Source organism: Rhinolophus hipposideros (genome assembly GCF_964194185.1).
Source record: "Rhinolophus hipposideros genome assembly, chromosome: X".
In the NCBI taxonomy this organism is placed as follows: Eukaryota; Metazoa; Chordata; class Mammalia; order Chiroptera; family Rhinolophidae; genus Rhinolophus; species Rhinolophus hipposideros.
In genome coordinates, this window is record NC_138046.1 from 102,670,263 (window position 1) to 102,693,876 (window position 23,614).

Below are 23,614 nucleotides of genomic sequence, written 5' to 3' on the forward strand. Positions count from 1 at the left end.
TTAACCAAGCTAATCTTTGCCAGGATATCATCCACCCAAGCACTTTGAAGGTTATTTTCATACTTATACCATAAAAAGAGAAAGATTTTTACTCTTTATTTTTAACTTAACCCAAAGATCATGTAATTTCATCTCACGTGTGTTTCTTTGGTTAACTAAGGTCTTACTTAGCTAGCTTTCATAACATACCCCTGTCTAACTAAATTCAACAATTTTAAATCCCTGTTGTTAACTATTGATAGTTTTAAAACTGCTTGTTACCAATTGGAAGACAGTTTTCCAGACCAAATCATTTGTTACAGATTAGCATAAACTAATTTTGAAAAAACAATTTTATGTAGCATAGTATCATAGTATCTCAGAATTAGAACATTGATATGTATCTATTTCATGATTTTAAAAATGAAGAAAGTGAGGCTTACACATAAAAAGACAGAGGTTTGTCCAAGTTTCCATTGTTATTTGGCAAAAAAGCCAAAGCCAAGATTATCACCCAACTCTTGTGATTCCTATTCTATTCTAATGTCATTTCTACTAGACCACTTTGTTTTTAGGAATATCTATGTTTTTGCCTGTTCAGTACCAAAAAGGAGCATTACTACAAAACATTATTTACTTGCAACTCTATTCTTCCTTTAAGGGCACTACACACATACACACACACACAGACACACACACACACACACACACACACGCATACACATTTTAACTAAATAAGACAGTTAATTTATTGACATGAGATAATCCAATTTATTGACACACACACACGCATACACATCTAAAGTAAATAAGACTTAGTTAATTTATTGACATGAGATAATCCAATGCCCAAGAAATGACGTAAATAATAAGATATCAGCACACTCATGACTCTGGGTGGTGAACACACAATGGGATTTATAGACGATGTAATACAGAATTGTACACCTGAAATCTATGTAAATTTACTAACAATTGTCACCCCAATAAAATTAATTAAAAAAAAAAAAAGTAGGGTTAGCCAAGATGTTTCACGAGATGTTATAGGGTGCATGAATGCATGTTTTACCTTTACTTATTTGGGGAAAAAATAGCAAAGGAGGTCTAGAATAACAAGCAAATTAAATAGGTAACATACTCTTTTATACTCTTTGTATGTAATTCCTTATGAGAAAAAATGATCTTATTTCCCATCTACAGTTTTCATTTTTTTTCTTTGAAAAAGAAAAAGACATCACAACTTCTTGGACATTGAAGTTAAATATCAAAAGGTCATAAGACGGTAATATTAAAGGTGACATTTCAGGTTATAAAGCAGGTGCAAGATGATCCCATTGGCCTTTTTTCCAATATGAGTGTTAGGAATAACAAGGCTATTGAAGTGTGAGGGAGGGGCCTAAGGAGTCCAGTTGTTACCTTGTCTTCTGTAAAAGAACATAGAAGGCCCAGACTTGCTCCTTGTGTTAATTACCATGGAACTCCTACTTTGATTATTAGGCCTGCGGAACTCTGGAATCCCCACAGTGCTGTGGAATGTCACATAGGTCACATACCAGACACTGTTCCCTAGAGAACTGGATTGAAGGTGGAATCGAAGCAATGTGTGACCCATTTAAGTGTCGTTACCAAAGATGTCTGGTTAGTAGCCAAGTCTCCTTGTCAGGAAAGGAAGTCCCTTCGCTGTGTTGGAAAATAACCTTAACCAAATGATCTTGGGTTTCCCTGAAAGGGGCATGATGGCATACCTACTTGTAGTGAGCTGTATAAAACAGGCTATGTTGAGACATATGTGTCACAACAGAGCACCCCCTTAAGACTTTAATATAGTGAGCCCAATATTGGACAAATACCTTATGGGAAAGTACACATTGTGCTGGAGTTTATCGTCAAGAAACAATGCAAAAGTCTAATTAGAAATTTCTGATCCCGGTAGCATCCTCATCTGCTCCAAAAATATAGCAATGAAAAAAAAAGGAAAGTATGTATTTCTACACACACATAAAATGCAAACTTCTGCAGGAATAAAAATTTAAATCAGGGAATGGGACAGAAGGCATTGTCAGGCTTGCCTCTGAATCCACAAGGCAACAGTGGCAACCAGAAATTTGGATGCCGTGGGTTAAGTGGGACTATAATTGCTTCACGCAAGGTGGGGGAACTAAGAACACCTTGAGTGTTCCCAACCAAAGTCTGGTTTGTGGCTCTTCTATTCATGAAACTGACCTGGGGGAAAAGTGCTACTTCAGGCTACAGCCTGGGCTATAGATTACGTAAGGCTATGGGCCTATGGAGGCCTAAGAATAATATTATAGCTTTGCAACGAGGAATGGTGTCATGGTTGTTCTCTTGCTTGATGAATGAATTGGGATTATCCCCAGGAAACTTGCAGTGCAGGAACTTTAAACCTGAAAGAGCTGGATGGAACACAGAGTCAAGGTAGAGGCAACTACAAAATGCTACATTGGGATACTTGAAGAGAGAGAGTAGAACACAAACTTCACCATGGACCTCCAGTTAAAAATGACTATTGAAAACATACATTTACCTCTTCTCTATTCCTAAGATTACCTAAAGGAATAAAAGAGATGCAGTCACGAAATAGCAAAGAAAATGAAAGAGAAAAAATCTGCAAAGGCATATCAAGTTTATAAAGAAGGAAATGAAGACAAGAAAGCCAACTTGCTCTGTAAGATCAGACAAAGACTCAGTTGAATGCATTAGGTATTTCAGAGGGTGGTAGTCTTGAGTGGGGCTAGAAATAAAAGGCATGTTTAAGGCCCTGCAGAGGAGCAATTAGATGCGAAGTCTCCAGCTCAGGGCAGTTAGACACTCCTTCTATCCCATCCCAGCTGAGCGAAGTGAGTAGTTTGCATTCTGGTGAGACTGAAAGATAAAAACTCTCAACATGAAGGCAACAGAATCAGTTGATGGAAGGAGTGAGTCGTCATACTGAAAATAAGGGATTGAGTGAAGGTCAATATATTTAATGGTGAGACCACCAGCCCCTTCTCCCCCTTATGGCTCTTAAGGTTCTGTACTCTAGACGGGAGATTGTAAAATTTTTTCTACAGAACTTGATTGTCATAAGAGAAAAGATCTACAGTGAAGGATGTGTTATGATCCACCAATGAAATAGCCAGATCCTTGCCTGATGATCCTATATTGAAGCCTGCCAATGGATAAGCCCCACATGTACATAGAGAGCTTCCAATAAGCATTTAAGTACCTTGATTTTAAGAAACAGCCAAGGAATTCCAGATATTTGAAAAAAAGTGTCTAATACAAAAGAAAGAAACCCCTATATAAAAAACAAACAAGCAGTCATATTAGAGAAAAATAATAACTGTGTAAATACATCAAGAAACTCTGAGGAAATAGATTCAAGATATAGATCTTAAGAAAACAACTTAACTATAATTGTTATCTCAGAGTGAGACTAGTTGATGGATCTATAATATGAAAAACTAGAGGAGATTATGGAAAATCGTATTTCAGAGAAATAGAAGATTTATTTAATTTAAACTTTTAATAACAGCTTTAAAGCAATGGAAGTATTCTGTATAATCCTATAATGATGGGTACATGTCATGATATATTTGTTCAATGCCATAGAATGTACAACACCAAGAGTGAAGTCTAATGTAAGTTATGGACATTCGCTGATTATTATTTACTAATGTAGGTTCATCAGTTTTCAGAAATGTACCACTCTGGTATGTTGATAATGGGGGAGGGACTTTGTGTTGGTTGGGGGTTGTAATGGGTATATGGGAATTCACTGTATTTTCTACTCAATTTTACCATGAACTTAATACTGCCCTAAGAAATAACCTATAGATAAATTTAAGAGAACTGACATCTTTACTATGTTCAGTCTTCCTATCCATGAACAGTCTCTCAAATTATTGATATTTTCTTTGAGTTCTTTTATCAGTGTTTTGTAATTGTCAGCATACAGAGCTTATACATGGTTTGTTAAGTTTATACCTAAATATTCCATTTTCCTTGGAGCAATTATAAATGGTATTGTTTCAGAAAAAGAAACAATAATAAGAAAGAAAGAAAGCATAATAAAAGAATGAGTAGCAGAAATAAATTTCAACAAAAGAGGTAGAAGATAAATTTGAAGAAATTTTCCATAAAGTAGTATAGACACACAAAGAAATGTAAAATGACAAGGAAAATAGAAGAATCTTAGAGGATATTAGATCAATCGTTCTAAACTGTAGGTGATTTTGCTTTCCAGAGGAAATCTGGTGATGTCTGGAGATACTGTTTCCCCTAAAATAAGACGTACCTGGACGATCAGCTCTAATGCTTATTTTGAAACAAAAATTAATATAAGACTCAGTATTATATTTATTATGTTATATATATTATATTATATTATATTATATTATATTATATTATATTATATTATATTATATTATATTATATTATATTATATTATATTATACCTGGTCTTATATTATAGTAAAATAAGATCAGGTCTTATATTAATTTTTGCTCCAAAGCACACATTAGAGCTGATTGTCCAGCTAGGTCTTATTTTTGGGAAAACACGGTCTTAATGGGATTCTTGATTCGAATTCTTGGATTCCATCTCCTGGATTCTTCATCCTCAGAAACTGTGTTAGATTATAAATGTTTTTGGTTTTAAAATACTTAATTTTGGGATAGTTTGTCACTCAACAAGAAAGAAATTATACACTCTGACAAACCGAAAATTTAATGTGAGGAAATAATAAAGTTATTTTCATACAAATACTCAAAAATTTGCCTCCCTTAAGCCTTTTTTCCCCAGAAATGTATAAGAGAAAGTGTTTCACCAAGTGAGAAAGGAAACTAAGCAAGAGTCATGATTGGCTATGTTATACTACTATAACGACCCCAAAATATCATTGGCTAGAAATATCAAAGGTTCATTTCTTATCCTTGGTATATATACAACAGAGGTTAATTAAAGGTTCTGATCATTATAGTTGCTCAAGGACCTCAGCTGATTGAGGTTATAGTGTTCCATCATTCTATCATAACAACCAGAAGCCTTAGAGTTCACCATAATGGGGAATAAGTGCATGTAAAATATCACCCTGACTCTTAAATGCTTTTACCCAGAGTAATCCGTGTCATTTTCATTGTATTTCATTGTCTAAAGCAAGTCACAAGCCACAACTATCATTAAGGGAACAGGAAATTATAATCATCAATAAGTCCAAGAGAGGGAAGAGAATTGGAAATATAGCTTAGCACTTGTAATGTCTATCAAGCATAGAGAGAGGACTCAAATAAAATTACAAATGAAAGAGGAGATATTGCAAGTGATACAACACTAAACAAAGAATTTTAAGTGACTGCTATGAACAATCATATGTCAACAAATTGGACAACCTAGAAGAAATGGATAAATTCCTAGGAACATCCGACCTACAAAGGCTAAATCATGAAGAAATAAAAAATCTAAACAGACCAATTACTAGTATGAAGATTGAATAAGTAATTGAAATCTCACCAACAAACAAAAGTTCATTACCAGATGGCTTCACTGGTGAATTCAACAAAATATTTAAAGAATTAATACCAATCTTACAAAAAATAGAAGGGAGAATATTTCTAAGCTCATTTTATGGTGCCAGCATTACCTTGATACCCAAACTACAAGAACATAACAGAAAAAGAAAAATTATAGGGCAACATCCCTCATAAACATCAATGCAAAAATCTTCAGCAAAATATTAGCAAACAAGATTTAGCAGTATATTAAGTGGGTCATACACCATGATCAAGTGGGATTTATTCCCAGGAGGTAAAGATGGTTCAATATCTACAAATTAATGTGATACACCTCTTTAACAAAACGAAAAATTAAAATCATATGATCGTCTCAGTACATGCAGGAAAAGCATTTGACAAAATTCATCCATTCATGATAAAAACTTTCAACAAACTGTTGATAAAGAAAATACACCTCAACAAAACAGGGGATATATATGACGAGCCCACAGCTAACATCATAATCAACAGTGAAAAAGCTGAAAGCTTTACCTTTAAGATCAGGAACAAGAGAAGGATTCCCACTTATAGCACTTATTCAACATAGTATTGGAAGTCCTAGCCAGAGCAATTAGACAAGAAAAAGAAATAGAAGGCATCCAAATCAGAAAGGAAGAAGGAAAATTACCTCTACTTGCACATGACATGATAATATATATATATATATATATATATATATATATATATATATATACACATATATATGTGTGTGTGTGTATATATATATATGTATATATATATATATATATATAAAACCCTAAAGACGGCATCAAAAGAACTAGTAAACAAATTCAGTAAAGTTGCAGGATACAAAACCAATACACAAAAATCAGCTGCATTTCTGTGTATTAACAATGGACTATCAGAAAGAGAAATTAAGAAAATAATCCCATTTACAATTTCATCTAAAACAATAAAGTGCTTACGAATAAATTTTAGTAGGAGAAAGATCCGTACACTGAAACTATGACATTGATGAAGAAAATTGAAGACACAAATAAATGAAAAGGTATTTCATGCTCATGTATTGAAAGAATTAATGTTAAAATGTTCACACTTCCCAATGCTATCTACAGATTCAGTGCAAAATTCCAATGGCAATTCTCACAGAAGTAAAACAAGTAACCCTAAAATTTGTGTGTTACTACAAAAGTTCCTGAATAGCAAAAGCAAGCTTGAGAAAGAACAAAGCTGGAGGCATCACACTTCCTGAATTCAAAGCAATAGTCATCAAAATAACATCATATTATCATAAATACAGATGTGTAGATTAATTGAATAGACTAGAGAGCCCAGAAATAAACCCATGCATATTGGGTGAATAGATTTTTGCAAAGGAGCTAAGAATATGCAATGGGTAAAGTATAGAGTCTTCAATAAATGGTGCTGGGAAACTAGACATCCATATTCACACAAAACATTGGACCCCTATCTTATACCATACACAAAAATCAACTCAAAATGAATTAAAGACTTACGTGTAAGACCTGAAACAATGAAACTCCTAGAAGAAAATATAGGCGGTAAGCTCCTTGACATCAGTTTGGTGAAGATTTTTTGGATTTGGAACCAAAAGCAAAAGTAACCAAGTGGGACTATATCAAAAGCTCTGCACAGCCAAGGAAACAATAAGCAAAATGAAAAGGCAACCTATGGAATGGCAGAAAATATTTGCAAATCATTCATCTGCTATGGGTGTTAATATCCGAAATGTTAAGTTAGTGCAAAAGTTATTGTGGTTTTTGCAATTTTTTTCAACCTTTCAGCCGCAATTACTTTTGCACCAACCTAATATATAAAGAATTCATACAACTCGATAACAACAACAAAATCTGATTAAAAAATTAGCAGGGGAACTGAATAGACATTTTTCTAAAGTAGATATACAAATGGCCAACAGGTACGCGAAAAGGTGCTCAACGTCACTAATCAGGGAAATGCAGATTGAAACCACAATGAGGTATCACCTAACAGGTGCTAATCACCTGTTAGATTAGCTGTCATCAAAAAGACAGGCAATAACAGTGTTTATGAAGATGTGAAGAAAAGGGAACCCTTGTGCACTGTTGGTGGGAATGTACATTGGTGCAGCCAGTATGGAAAACAGTATGGAGGTGCCTCAAAAATTAAAAATAGAACTGCCTTATGACCCAGCAGTCCACTATGGGTATATATTCAAAGGAATGAAAAGATGATCTCAAAGAGATATCTGCACCCCCATGTTCTCCGCAGCATTTTTCACAACAACCAAGATGTGGAAACAACCTTAATGTCTGTCAATGGATGTATAGATAAAGAAAATGTGAGAAATTGTGGAATACACACACACACACACACACACACACGTATTATTCATGAGAAAGAAGAACTCCTGCCATTGTGGCAACGTGGATGGACATTGAGGTCATTATGCTGAATGAAATAAGCCAGACAAAGAATGACAAATACTGCATGGTATCACTCGTGCATGTATAATAAATAAAAAAAAAGTCAAACTCCTAGAAACAGAGTAGAAAAGTGGCTGTCAGGGGTTGGGGAGTGGGTATAATTGGGAGAGTTTGGTAAAAAGGTACAAACTTTCATAAAGAAGATGACTGAGGTCTGAGGCTATAATGTTTAACATGGTGACTATAGTTGATAACACTGTATTGTATAATTGAAATTTGCCAAGAGTAGAACTTAAATGTCCTCTCTCTCTCTCTCTCTCTCTCTCTCTCTCTCTCTCTCTCTCTCTCTCTCTCTCTCTCTGTCTCTCTCAGCCAAGAACAAGACACAATGTTTTCTCATAGTTGAGAGTGGTTATAGTCAACTGGTGCTTTCTTGATTCTTGTGGTCATGGATATCTTCATCATTGATGCCCTGCTGGCCAATTGTTGGACCAGCCAATTATGCTGTGGTCTATGCACAAAGCCTGTGAGAAGCATGAAGCCACCAAACTGACAGTTACAGGGTTAATGGGAAATAAGGATTATAGGTTACATATAGGCAAAATTTGGGCAGAAAACGGAGCCTGAGAAATCATTTCAGGAAGTACCGTGTTTCCCTGAAAATAAGACCTAAAAAAGACAGCTCAAAGGTGTCTTTTGGAGCAAAAATTAATATAAGACCTGGTCTTATTTTACTATACTATTAAGACCGGGTCTATTATAATATAATTTAAGATTGGGTCTTATATTAATTTTTGCTCCAAAAGACGCATTGGAGCTCATTGTCTGGATAGGTGTTATTTTCGGGGAAAATGGTATATAAGAAATATTCTTTATGTTCTCTCCCAGGGATTTTGTTATTTATTATATTATGTAAATCTACAACTATGTAGTGATTTTGTTTTGTACCTTTTTTTTGTAATCAACAGTTTTACCGAAATGAACCAGAAAGAAAATGAAGTTTAGGTCACAGGATATTCATGAACTTTCATAATCTTGATCCAGTCCCTCTTTCCCAACTATCATTTGGCCATTTTCTCCATGCCAGTGGTTCTCGCAGCGCGGTCCCCACACCAGCAGCATCAGGAATCCCTGAGAACTTCTTATACAAATTCTTACTCTACGATATTAGAAACTCTGAAGATGGAGCTCAGTAATCTGTTTTAACAAGCTTTCCTGGTGATGAATTTTAGAACCACTAGTCTAAGCCTTCACTTATACTGGTTCTGCTTCACATAATGCCCTTCCTCCTTTCTCTGCTTGAGATACCTGTGCTCACCCATCTAGGCCCTAATCTGTGATGCCTTCCTTAACAACTTCCTCCCTCCTTCTCTCACAATCCAATAGGGTAGAATTAATCCACTCCCCTCTCTACTGGCGTTGTCTTTGTCTTCATTTGGATTCCCCACAGAAAAGACTGTGAGGCAAGAACTCCAGTCCAAGTAGATTATTTGGAAGGTATTGGAAACAGCTTAGGGACATAAGACAGGGAACAGAAGGAAGCTGATAAAAGGTGCATTTTCAACCCAGTTAACAATTTGTGTATCTTGAGCTTAATCCCCCTGAGGAAATTGGGAGACAGTGTAAAACACGTGCCTCAGAGTAATCCCATCCTAGGGTGCCAGATGAACTGGGGTATTTATACGTGGACTTTCATCAGTCATTGGTGGAGGGTTGTTCCCACAGGTGTTCATTCCTGAACAGTTTGGCTTGCTATATAGGTGGGCAAAGCAGATCTCTGCAGCCAGAGGGAGTCCTCAGGCAGAGAAATCTAAGTGCTGACATTTGGAGCCAGTGTACTTGGAAATAGAAAGGCAAGAGGGCATGCACTGGGCAAGAACAGCATATGCTAGGTATGCTCTTGATGTAGATCCTCCTGAAAACACTTAATGCACACATTAAACTGTGAATTTCACATTGGCAGGGAGAGTATCTTTTGCATCTCCATACCCGTAAATATCACACACTGATTCTAAGCCCTGACAGCCTTGATACTAAGCACTCAGTGCGTTTATTCAAGGAATGAATCAATGGTTAAATAAAATGTGCAAATACTATAGTTTATATACACTTAAGAAGTATTTCTAGTGGCCTTTGGCCATTGGTATTTTATTTCTTAAAGGTTCAATTTCTATATACATTTCATGTTTTTCTGTATTTGATTTTTTTTTTTTTACATTTTGCTTTTGCTCATTCCTCTTTCTGCACAAGCTGTATTTACTTGCCTGAGAGCACATGTACTGATGTTAATCAAACTTCAGATGAAACACCTAAAATGATAGAAAAGAATCTGCTCTAATTAAATAATAAAGTAACCCCTATAGGTTTAGACATGTGCCTTCAAGTATAGGAAAGGAACATTTTAATGAATGTAGTAGTTTTGTGCCAAGAATATTTCTCTCATGTACTTGTGTTTTAATAAGATGGAATGTGAAGTAGCAAAAGGAGCCTGATTTCTATGATGATATTTATTCGTAAAGTAGTAAATCAAACATGATGAAAGTTTCCTTGAATGATACTTGCTAGAGTTGGATCTGGTTTGAGTTCAGTGAATTTAAGTGAAGGTGTCCTAATGTACATGGTGTCATGCTGGAAGTGGCTTGCTCCCGAGGTACATCTATACTGGGAAGTGGGGGTGAAGGAATTCTCCAAATGTTCATGGGATCAGTGGACTCAACTAAAATGAGCATCACATCCTAATAAGGGACCCCTGGCATATTTAATTCATTTCATCATATATTTGTTATATATATATATATATATATATATATATATATATTACTTTTGCACCAACCATATATATATATGGTTGGTGCAAAAGTAATTGCGGTTTAAAAGGTTAAAAATAATTGCAAAAACTGCAATTACTTTTGCACCACCCTAATATATACCAGGGGTGCCAAAAAAATGTAACATGTTGAGAGATGTTATCTGTGTATTACTTTTCGAAGTTGAATTGAATTATGGTAGCAATGTGTAGTATGGCATTTGCTCAAAAGATGGTGTTCATCAAATGAATGCTAGTATCATTCACAGTATTACAAATTTAATATAGTTTTTTCCTTTCTTAAAATGTATATACATTTTTGGCTATTTATATATATATATATGTGTGTGTGTGTGTGTGTGTGTGTGTGTGTGTGTGTGTGTGTGTGTGTGTATATATAGCCTCTGTGTGTGCATATATATATTTCGGGATATATATATCCCAAATCTTCCTTGACATTAATTACTAGTTATCAAATTTTATAAGAATTTTATAAGAAATTCCTTTGGACACTTTCTCTTTGAATTGTGGGTGCAACTCTGAGCGAAATAGGTCATATCCGCTGAACATGGTTCTTATTTTCCTTGCCACATACAACCTCTGATAGCCTAAATATGTTCTTCCTATTTCTAATTGAAATGCGACTCTGGTATCATTTCAGCACGAATTCTCCGTTAATTCCACTTGGTGTTTCTAAATTTGTTCTTTTTCTATAATACTATTTCTGCACATTCCAAGACCAACTTACAATAGTAAAATGGGAATAGTTTTTCTTTCTTTGGAAAATTAATTTAGAATGAGTTGACAATTATAAAATTCACTATCTTTTTTTTAAATCTTCCACCTTTGAGATTGGTTCCAAAAACTTAAAATAAAATGTACAGTGGTACCTCGGTTTTCGAATGTAATCCACGAGTTCTGAAATGTTCAAAAACAGCCAACAGCTAGGCCTCAGGATCTTGCGCTCAGCAGAAGCCGTGTGACATGTTTGACTTCAAGTCATATTGAAAACCAAAGCATTTACTTCCGGGTTTATAGCATTCATAAACCAAAATGTTCGTCAACAGAGACGTTCGAAAACCGAGGCACCATTGTAAACACTAGGAAAAATAATAGCTTGTATATGTTCATAAATATGGTACATGATAATTGGTGTGTATGTGTGAGCTTTTGTTAATTATAACTTCCTTAATAGGAAAAGCAGTCTTTTGGAAGGTAATGGCCCCAGGGAAACTGTATAACAGAAAAAATAGAATTGCCTACGTGGTATAAAGCTAAGTGAAAAGTTAATTGTTTCAGTTTTATTTTTATATTTGGTGTTATTGTGCTTTCATACCAAATACATTCTGAGGTACACCATGATCTTAATCTTTACTTTTAATCATAGTCAAAAGAAATTAGTCCCCATATGAAAAAAAATGACACTTTTATAAGCTGATCTCAAGTAGTGAATTTGAATCGCTGCAACAGCGTATGGAGGAAATGAACATTTTGGCAGCCTAAGAAGCAAAATGTCATACTTTTCCATTTTTTAATCTAACTCTGCATATTTGAAATTTGTGTTTTAATAATACTTTTGAGAAGATAGTGACACCTAAATGTCTTACTTGCCCTGAAGGTCAAAATCTATTTACCCTCCATTTTTAAATAAAATATTTCCCCTCTCATGCTCCTTTAGCAGAAAGAAATTGAAATTAACTTTCTTGTAGCCAGGTCAAGGGTACTGTCTTTCCCTCATTCAGAAAGAAACAAGTAAAAATATGTGAATCCGTTTGCTGTAGTAGTTTTGGTTTGCTCAGTTAAAATAGCAGAAAAATCGTTGTATGCATAGTGAAATGTGAATCGTAAAGGGCAAGAATGCTATATCTATCTGCAGATACATTCTACTTTTGTGTGCAGATAGATAGATAGATGGATAGATATGGGTATTATGATATAGTTATTGCCAGCATTGTCTGAGTACTTACTATGTGCTTCACGAACTTGACCATAGTATTCTAATCCTTGTAACCACACTATGAAGTCGATATTATCATGTCTACTTCACAAATGGGGATTCTGAAATCAGAAAATTAAATTACTCGCTGAAGTTTACAAAGCACTATTTAGCAAGAAACCAGAATTTCAAACCCATGTTTGTCCGCAAATTTTGTATGCTGCACAGCCTCCTGTTTTGTGCTTTAAATCGAAAAATAGGTCTTCATTTTGAAAGACGATAGTTTGGGATTTCTACCCTACATGACATTTTCCTATTAAAAGATGTATGACTCAAAATGGATACCAATTGTATGTATTAAAAGTTAATTAATTTTGAATCTGCACAAATTAATTTCAGCAATATTTATAAGTAGCCATTATAGAAGGTAAAAATGACGTGTCAGCACAGTTTCTATCCTTAGAGAGCATTTGCTGTACTTTGGGCATAATGACACCAATATAAATTAGAAGGGAATACATTCTTTAAAGCAGGACAAAAGGAGTGTTAAGGAAGTTAAAAGAGAGGATGGAGGGGTGGCCGGTTGGCTCACTTGGTTAGAGCTTGGTGCTGGTAGCACCAAGGTTGCTGGTTTGATCCCCACATGGGCCACTGTGAGCTGTGCTCTTGTTAGAGAGAGAGAGAGAGAGAGAGAGAGAGAGAGGGGGGGGGGGTGGGAATGGAGAGAGAGAGGGGGAGAGGGAGAGAGAGAATGGATTACTTCTAGTTGAGAGCATCAGAAAGGTTCTCAAGGAGGAAGTTATATCTTGACAGAATCTATTAGGTTGGTGCAAAAGTAATTGTGGTTTAAAAAAGGCTAAAAATCATTGCAAAAACCACAATTGCTTTTGCACCAACCTAATAGAGGAAATAATATTAACAAACAAGCAAAACAATAAGATGAGGAACCCTCAAGGAGGTTCATGGAAAAACAAGATAAATTCAATTTCATTTGAGAATGTGGTATATACTGGGTTTCCCCGAAAATAAGACCTAGACCCGACCCTCAGCTCTAATGCATCTTGTGATGCAAAAATTAACATAAGACCTGGTATTATAGTATATTAAAAACCCAGTCTTATATTATAGTAAAATAAGACCAGGTCTTTTATATATATGCTTTTTTAAAAAATTTATTGGGGTAACAATTGTTAATGAAATTACATAGATTTCAGGTGTACAATTCTGTATTACATCATCTATAAATCCCATTGTGTGTTCACCACCCAGAGTCAGTTCTCCTTCCATCACCATATATTTGATCCCCCTTACCCTCATCTCCCTTCCCCCACACCCCTTACCCTCTGGTAACCATTAAACTATTATCTGTGTCTATGAGTTTTTGTTTCTCATTTGTTTGTCTTGTTCTAAAAAATAAGCAGAGAACCGTATGATTTCACTGACATGTGGTATAAGACCAGGTCTTATATTAATTTTTGCTCCAAAAGACGCATTAGAGCTGTTTATCGGGCTAGGTCTTATTTTCAGGGAAATACTGTATTCATTATGATGTATAACGAGAAGTGGCTATAAAGAAAAGATACTAGTTTGAGAAAATGAGGCTGAAAAAGGAGGCTAGGCCATTTATGAATCCTTTCGTTTTTTTAATGTAAGATTTGTAATGCTCGGATATATACAAGTGGAACTGAACAGTAACACCATCCTTATGCCAAGAGGACAGGATGCTACAGAAGTAGGATTTCTTGTCTTCTGTGGGATAACATGCTGTTTCCTGATTCTAATGATGCTATTAAAAAAAAACAACATATACACTGTAAACTAGAGTTATTCGACTATAGTATTGCCTTGTATTCCTGCTTAGAAATATACAGATTACTTTGCTCTCCAAAGTATCAGTTTCCTCTTCTGCAAAATGAATATAATAATAGTACCTACCCTAGGTGTTTTTTAAAAATGTGAAATACTGTGTTGAGTCTGAGGTATATAGTAGAGTGCTTAATATATATCTATGGCTTCTTGCTTCTTTTTTTCTGCTTTTGCTGCTATTTCTCTGTTAAAAGTCCTATATCAATTACTTATGTTTGTGTTTGAATGAAGAGAAAGACAACCTTATTTCAAATATCCCCTCTAGCCAACAAATTAAAGATACAATTTGGAAGCTATGATGTCAAACACTGTATCCTTTTCATTTGGACTTTATACTAGAAGATACGTAAATTTAAGCCTAAATGAAAAGCTCACATTTTGTGATGGAGATTCATGAATATATCAAGTCCTTAAAAGGAATGCTACCTTAAACTTTTTAAGAATTTGAATTATTTAATTTAGACTACTGATCAGTTTGTGTAGTTAATTTCACCGAAAGATCCTACTATTCAAGATGACATTATAGCTCACTAATAGCAAACTATTTTTGCTACTTTGGGTATTTTTACAGGGTGCTAATTGCCCCAAATCAAGACATTGAAATTGCATAATTTTTAGGTTAATATTAGCATAACCCTGCATTGTTGTTGTTGTTGTTGTTTTTGTTTGTTTGTTTTTCTAAAAGCAGTGCTGGAATAGCATACCCTGAATATTTTCCCAACATGTCAACTGTCAAATATTGGACCCTTTCCATAGTCATTAGCCTGCTGGGACTTTGGACTGTGGGAAAGGTGTTCATAAGAGAGAAGTGCAAAGAACATATTAGTAATAGCAGAGGCACATTTACTTTTCTTTTTATAATTAGCTACTGAAATAATCAGATGTCAAGAGTAGGTGAAGACATGGATCCCTACATAACTAGGTGAATACTTATACATTTATCTCAAGGATATTTCTGGTGTCTCTCCCTAAGTCAAAATAATGAGTCCCCAAACTCCTACTATCCAGTTAGGTCAAGTTCCTGATTTGTTTATATGTGTGTGTGTATGCATACATACATACATGCACACATATATATGTATGAATATATGCATATATGCACATACATTTGTGTGTATACATTTTGTGTATATGTATTTGAATGTGTGTGTATGTATTTGTGCATACTTATAGTTCAAAATGTCCTCATTTATTTAAAATGACTCAAGCTTATTGATGAGGCTTTTCTCGTTTAACCTGCTCCTCCACAGGTCTGCCTACATGTAGGAAAAAGACACTACTACAATACCCATTTTAAATCCCTCCCATCAATGAGAGGCTAGCCAAGTTAAAAAATAAAATTAGAAATCTAAAGAATTTTAAGATTTTCTTTGGATTGTTATGGAAGTTTTGAGATATTCAGTGTTTTCAAGCGTATGTATACACTGTGGACTATGAGAATTTTTTTCTTGGAACCAAAAGAAAGAAAGAATGATACTATAGACATAGGTTAGAGGGTGGTCAGACGATGGTGATAGGGAGAGATGAGTTGTAACATGTCAAGGAAAAGGGTGTTCGGGGATGTCAAGAAAGGCCATGGTCGTGAGGCTAGAAAGGAAGAGGCCAAATTAAAAGAGTCATTTCTGATTTAGAATTCATGGGATATAGAGACAAACATGGTGAAAAAGAAAGAGAGCAGCAAAGGATGACCTCAGAGAGATTTCTAGCTTGGAAGTCATGAGCTAAAATTACAAATAGACTTAGAGAAGTAGATAAGGAACCATTAAAACGTCGTGTTTGAGATTCATATAGAATGTTCTGGTGAGGATAGTCCAGAAAACAGCTAAATAGAGAGCCCACGTAAAGACCAGAACCTGGGGCTTTGTGATAATCAGTTTATAGATGAAGCATAAGTGCAGCCCGTGAGCCAAATCTGGCCCCACACCGGTTTTTTAAAATAAAGTTTTATGGGGACCCAGCCAAGCCCATTTCTTATTTTCGGCTTATGGCTGATTTTGAGCTACAATGGCAGAGTTGAGTAGTTGTAACAAAGACTGCGTGGCCAACAGAGACTAAAATATTTATTCTCAAGAACTTTATGCAGTTTGCCAAGCCCTGCTGTAGATGTTAGTTGAACTTTTAAGAGTGAATGAGGTTGTATAGGAAAATATCCAGCAAGAAATCTAGGAGTTTCACCTATAATATGTAGGTGAACTGTTTATTTATTTATTTATTTATTTATTTATGAAAAAACCTTCTCTCCCCTGTGATTGGAAAGAAGTTACATTAAGTGCTGATGTTGGTGATGCAGGTCAAATAAAGTCTATATTTTCTGTGGGTTCATAAATGAAAAAAATTACTGTGAGAAACAACGGAAACAAAATGTCCAGAAATTCAGCAGTGAAGAGAGGCAATTTATGCATGAATGTAAGTTCCTAAACTCAAATATTATAACTACTGTGAGGAGCTTAAAATCAGAGTACCACTCCAACTGGTTTGAAGCCTGAGAACCAGACTCACAGCCTAAGAGAAGACTCTAGATAAAGCAAACAGGGCAATACAAATAAAATGTCAATCCAGAGCTATAAAAACAACTAGCAAGGATATATTGAAAACAATTAAACTGAATGAGAAAGATAGCACTGTATACCACTGTATTTGTTTATTTCTTTGCCTTACTCTGTAAATATTTCAAATTTAAAGTTTTGTATTTACAATGAATGCATACCTAGCAGAATTGGGGGGGGGGTGTCTGAAGTGAGACAGAGACTTACTTTTTATTGTACACACCTTTATTTTCCCACCGTACACCCATTACTTTGTTTTGTATGCAAACCTTACCTTAAAAATTAAAATAGAATCTCCTGCTTAGAAATATATATATATATATATACATATATACACACACACACACACACACACACACACACACACACACACACACACACATCCTTTTTCACACTAATCCAGGAGGATTACACATCTAAATGGGGAAAAAGCAAATTAATAAAGCTTTTACAACAAAGTATAGGAAAGTATGTTAATGAATGTTGGGTGAAGGAAGCTTTCTTAAATATATGTATAAAGCACTAATCATAAGTCAAAATAATAAACTGGACTATGTTGTATATTAATAACTTCTGTACATTAAAAGACAATATTATGCGGGTAAAAATGAAAGCCATCGTGTAGGAAAAGATAACTTGGAATACACATACTGATGAAATGTGTGCATTCATAATTATGAAGAATTCCTATAAATCTTTAAAAAGAGAAAAGAAAATCCAGTAGAAAACTGGGAAAATTTCTTGAAAAGTGAGAAGGGGCACAAAGAAAGCTTGTGGGCTGCTGACAATGTTTTATATCTTGATCTGGATGGTGTTTATAAAATGATCACTTTGTACTAAATAACAAATATATTTTACGTTTCACAACAACACTGTCTAAGACTTTTGTCATCTTCACAAAATAAGAAATCCACAGAGTCTGCCAGCCCCATTAGCAGTCGGAATTGCAAATTAAAAGTAAAGTAAGATATCATTATAGACTGACTAGAATAGTTAAAATGTAAAAGTATGACTGTACCAAGTGGTGATGAGAATATGGAACAAATTGAATTCTCAGATACTACTACTTGGACTGTAAATTGTAAATGATGTGGGTATGAACTCATATACTACTACTGCGACCATGTTTCCCCGAAAATAAGACCAGGTCTTACACTAATTTGTGCTCCAAAAGATGCATTAGGACTTATGTTCAGGGGATGTCACCCTGAAAAATCATGCTAAGGTTTATTTTCCGGTTAGGTCTTATTTTCATGGTAGATTGAAAAACATTTGGCACTATTTAGTAATATTAAAGGTGTGCATAACCTATGGCCCGTAAGTTTCACTCCTAGGTATATATACTCTACAGAAATGCTTGTGTACGCCTTCCCGGAGACAGGTTATAGCAGTGTTATAATAGCTTCAAACTAAAACCACCGAAACATTTAACAGTGAAAAAAAATTACACAGTTGAGTATTATGCATCGATGAATGAGCAACCACATGGATTAATTTTAAAAGTATAATATGGAGCAAATGAACCCTCATACAAAAGAACGCATATTACATGGTTCCATTTATAAAAAGTTCAAAACATACAACAATCAGTCTCTAGTGGTAGGCGTACATATTTAAGTTACAAAGCTCTAAGGCAGGGGTGTCCAAACTGCGGCCCATGGGCCAACTGCGGTCCGCAATCCATTGTTAATTGGCCTGCAGCAAATTCCAAAAATATATTTAGTTTACTTAAATAAACCAGGTGAGGTAATATGTACTTCACCTTGAGTGAGTGGCCCGGCTGTTTGTGTATTTTACCGCATATGGCCCTTGGTGAAAACCGTTGAAAAAACTTTGGACACCCCTGCTCTAAGGGAATGATTACCAAGAAAATTCGGAGGGAGGTTCCATTGTGGGGACAGGAGGGACTGATGAGTGGGAGGGGATGCAGGAGGAGTTTCGGGCTGCTGGATTTTTTTTTTAAATTTTCTGCCTTTAGTTATAGCAATAAGGGGTTGTACACATTCTTCTTTATATTAGTGTGTTTCACAATAAACAGTGTTTAAAAATAAACATTACATATATAAACAATTATATATGCCAAAAAATGTATACCCATTTTAAGACAGGAAACTGTATTAAAATTGTAGTACTCAATATATACCCATAGCAAGAGATGAATGCAAGTCACGTTTGACTTCTGCAATTCCAAGAGGTGCTCAAAGTGGTTACCATCAGCGTCCAGACACTTCTGATTATGGCGGATTACTGCCATGGGCAACCGTGGATTCTATGCTGGAATAATGATTCAGCTTCGGTAAGCAGGCTCATGACATTGTCTATTAATTACTTTAAATCCTGAAGTTAAAGATAAAATCATTTCTTATATATCTGATCTCCACCAGAGACACACACTGACATCGCTTAGATTCTATATTGGTGATCCAACTTGCATTGAAAACCTAAGCCAAGTAGAGGTAGAATAATAATAACAGAAACTGGTGCTCATGTCTGTTGAACACTGCCAGACACTGTTTCAGGAAAGTTAGATATATTCATTCATGTAATTCTCACAAATACCCTAAGGAATTTATTTATAGTAATTACATTTCAGAGAGGTCACTTATTACCCAAAGCCATACAGTAAATGGAGGAGCCAGGATTCCTATCAGTCTGCCCACTGTGCTCGACCTGCCGAGGAGGCAAAGCCATGGGTTCAGGTATAAGCCAGTGTCCAGGGAGCAGTTGCAGTAAGACAGGCAGACAGCTGGAGTGGAGTCTAATTATACATGTGTGGATCTGGGCGCAGTATGTATATTAGGCATGAGATGAAAGACTTCAGCCTAGAAATCTGCAGCAGTGTCTTAGGAGTAAGAAATAAAAGGGCTAGGAGAGAAGTCAGGAGAGTTAGAGCCATGGGACCGCTACTCAGAATGAATCAGATTCCCTAGAAAATACTTCCTAACTTCAAGTCTACTTAGATTTCATGAAATCATTCCTGGGCAAGCGGAGACGAGAGGTGGTGGGGAAGGGAGCCAGGTACTATGGTTTGGGGCAAATAACTAATTTTATTTACCAGCACCTGCAGTTTGGACCAGCAGACTTTAGCCAAGATCCCTTCCACTCCCGCATCAAAGATGAAATATGTAGGAGGAAATAACCAGCAGCCCAATGCTGAGTTTGCAGACCTAAGTAGAAAACCACAGTGGATATGTCAGAAGGCTACTAGGGTGTTATTTATTTAAATCTATTTTATGGAATTGAGCACCACCTTAATGGCCTGAAATTGTTAAAGTATGTCCCAAAGTACCTAAATTACTCCCTAAACGTAATTTATGCTCGAGAATAATCTGACTAACTTGATTTAGAACAGCAGGAAATAAGTTATGCAGCACATAAATGAAGCAGCAGTGTAATTTTAAATACTGCTTGCATAGTGAATGAGAATTTTAATATTTGCAAAATTTTCAAATCACTTGATTTATTATCCATATGTTTATGCTGACATTTTTGGTCCTTTATTTAGTTGGGTCTACATTTCCTCTTATGCCAGGAAAAAAAGCAACAACTTCCCCCTACCCCCCTCCAGTAATAATATAGAGGGTAAAACTTACATTTCTTTCCTGAATGCCATTTGTAATATCTCTGTGTGTTTCTAATTGTTGCTGCCTTTTTCCTCAATCATGGACAGTCCAATTAATGGCATAAGAGGAATTCAGGGAGTTTAGTGACTGATTAGAGATTAAATTTATAAATGTAACATTGTAAAACTAGCAAAATTTATATCTATTAATTCAGGATTTTCGTTGATGGGAAAGAGTTTAAGTTTATAAGCAGTCATGATAAAAAAATGAAATTTTACATAGTAAATTCAAGAATAGATTTAGACTTCGCTGTTAGCAACGCATATTAAAACACTGAAAAGTATACTTTAAAATTTTATGTGATGCTCGAAATGGAGTTTAAAATATTATTGCTCGCATTAAATGCCATCCCATATGAAAGTGCAAGTGCATGCTTGTATTCTTTAATATTTTGTTTGAACAGAATTACTCGTTTGGAAATTACTTTAATCATAAAATCGAATCAACTTTACAGTTTTCAAACTTTTAGCTACTGCAAGCTATGTTGAATATTCTGTATTTAGATATTTGCAAAGTGATGATATGAGTAGTTCAGAACAAGACATTCAGTATGCAAAGGGTTGGATTGCAAGAGTAGGGGAAAGGTAGCATGAGGGAAGGTGGGCATTTCAGGAATATGGGACTGATATGCAAAATCACAAAGTTCTGAGGCAGTAGCAGGGCATGGGGGAACAGCAGGTTGTCTTCTGTGACTGCCAAGTTTATCCTATCTCATTTTTGTGGGCCTGGAACAAGGACGTAAATAGCTAACCCTAGGCCCTCAACTTGTTTCCCTTCTCTTCCTCCCTCCAGCTCTGTCTTGCAGACCTGGTGGTACCATCATCAGTTGTATTGGTTCTTACGGATTTCTTCTCTTGGGGAATTGAAAGGGAAGATAATCTGTGACGAGGAAGAGAGGTTAGGGTTGGAGGAGGCTTTGTGGAATTTGGTGGAAGATTGCCAGTGTGGTGAATAGTGGAGGGACATGTATGAACAACGGCCTACAACGAAGAGTGGGTATTTATAGCACAAACGTTGGCGAACTAGTCACCTCCTGGTAGCTGAAAGAGTTGGCAATACGATAATTCTGGTGATTGTGTAGGGGGAAAAGCAAAATAAGAAGGGAACTGCTGCAAAAGTGGAATGGTAAATTATAACCAAATGACAACCTCTGTGTGCTCTGGTTAGCTTCTGCCTGTTTTGCAAACTATGGTAGCGGGAAGAGAGTTGAAGGTAGTAATTGTTAGCATGAGGGTGCCTTTTAAAATTATTGTTAAATTACAGTATTTTTCTAAATATCAAAGTCTGAAATGCACACTGTAGAAAAACTTGACAACATAGAAAAAAATATAATGAAAATTAAAATCAACTGTGGTCTCACCAAGAGGGAACAATTCCAACTATGCCTCATTGTTTTTTAGATTCTCATTTAACAACTCTGACTCCAGTGATGCAAGTGCCTATAAGACGTACACAACGTACAATTCTTTTTTTAAATGGAATACATTCTTAAGCTGCATTTGTCAGTCATTGTGCATTAGGTTCCACTGCAAATGTATAAAGGCAAAATTATTGTTGAACATGTAAAATATCTCTAAGATCGTTGTGTGGCTAAAGGATATATCATATTTGATTAACTCTAGAATGCCACTAAGTATTAAAGGCAGAATTCTGACTTTTATACTAGCTATCGTTAGAGACTCCCTCTGTTGGTTACCATTGGCTGCCTATTTTATGCTACCACAATACTGCCTGTTTTAAAAATTTTTACGGGAAGAAATATAGTTAACCATTAAATGCAATGTCCATGTAGGTGCATAATTAAATATTTGGAAGATAATAAAGAAAGAAAATAAGAAAAAATCCCTACAGCTATCACTTTGAATTATTTAACTGGTAAGGTGAGAATTCATCTTGAAAAAAGGAGATCCCAAAAAAGACTACGTAAGGCAGTGAAAAGCACCATTGAAACCAGAGAGATCCGAGTTGGAATCCCCTCACTGCCATTTAATACCTATTTACCTTTTGGGAAGTCACTTGCCCTCTCATTTTTCTCCAGGGGAAAATAGGAATAAAAATTGTTATGGTGCAGGGGGTGTTGTTGGAGTCAATGAAATCAGATATGTAAAAGCACAGAGCCCAGTGCCTGGCTCATAGTAACTGTTTAATATATGTGAATTCTATTCCTTTCCCAGTAAAACGGGAGTTGCAGAGTTAAGTTCTCAGATTATTTAAAGTTCCTAAATGGAGGTAGACATCTGGGAAGATATTCAAAACTATAATCCATTGCACCTCAAGAGTTGAACTCAGAGAACTTTGACAGACTACTGTACTCTGAGGCAGGGCACTTCAGGATGGCTTTTGGTTGAGTGCTAGCAAATATTTGTTTGAACATGCTCTGGGAGATCTATTAGATCAGAAGCCCCATAAGACTTTAAAGCTAACTTTATAGAGTGTTTTTCTCCTTGACTGTACATTAGAATCACCTGGGTGCTTTTAAAAATACCAGTGTCAGTATCCCACCTCCAAGTATACTGATTTAATTGGTCTAGAGTAGGGACAGAAATCAGTGTTTTATTTATGTATTTTTTTACTGTTAATGCCCCATGTGATTCTTACGTGCAACTGTCAAAGGTACACATGAAGCCCTGACTCATATAAGTTCCTTCCGCATTCCAATTTAAAATGTATATAAAACGGGAGGTGGCGGTTAGCTCAGTTGGTTAGCGCGTGGTGCTAATAACACCAGCGTTGCTGGTTTGATCCCTGCGTGGGCCACTGTGACTGTGCCCTCCTTAAAATAAAAATTGCATATAAAACTGAAAACAACAAAGGAACAAGACACACAAATGATGAAACAAAAACTCATAGACACAGACAATAGTTTAGTGGTTACCAGAGGGTAGGGGGGTGGGGGGTGGGAGATGAGGGTAAGGGGG

At 35.6% G+C, this 23,614-nt stretch overlaps 1 protein-coding gene across 1 annotated transcript in view; it reads left to right on the forward strand.

Moving 5' to 3' along the window:
- Positions 1–23,614, forward strand: part of DMD (dystrophin) — a 2,022,175-nt gene that overhangs the window by 890,578 nt on the left and 1,107,983 nt on the right. The window lies entirely within an intron of this gene.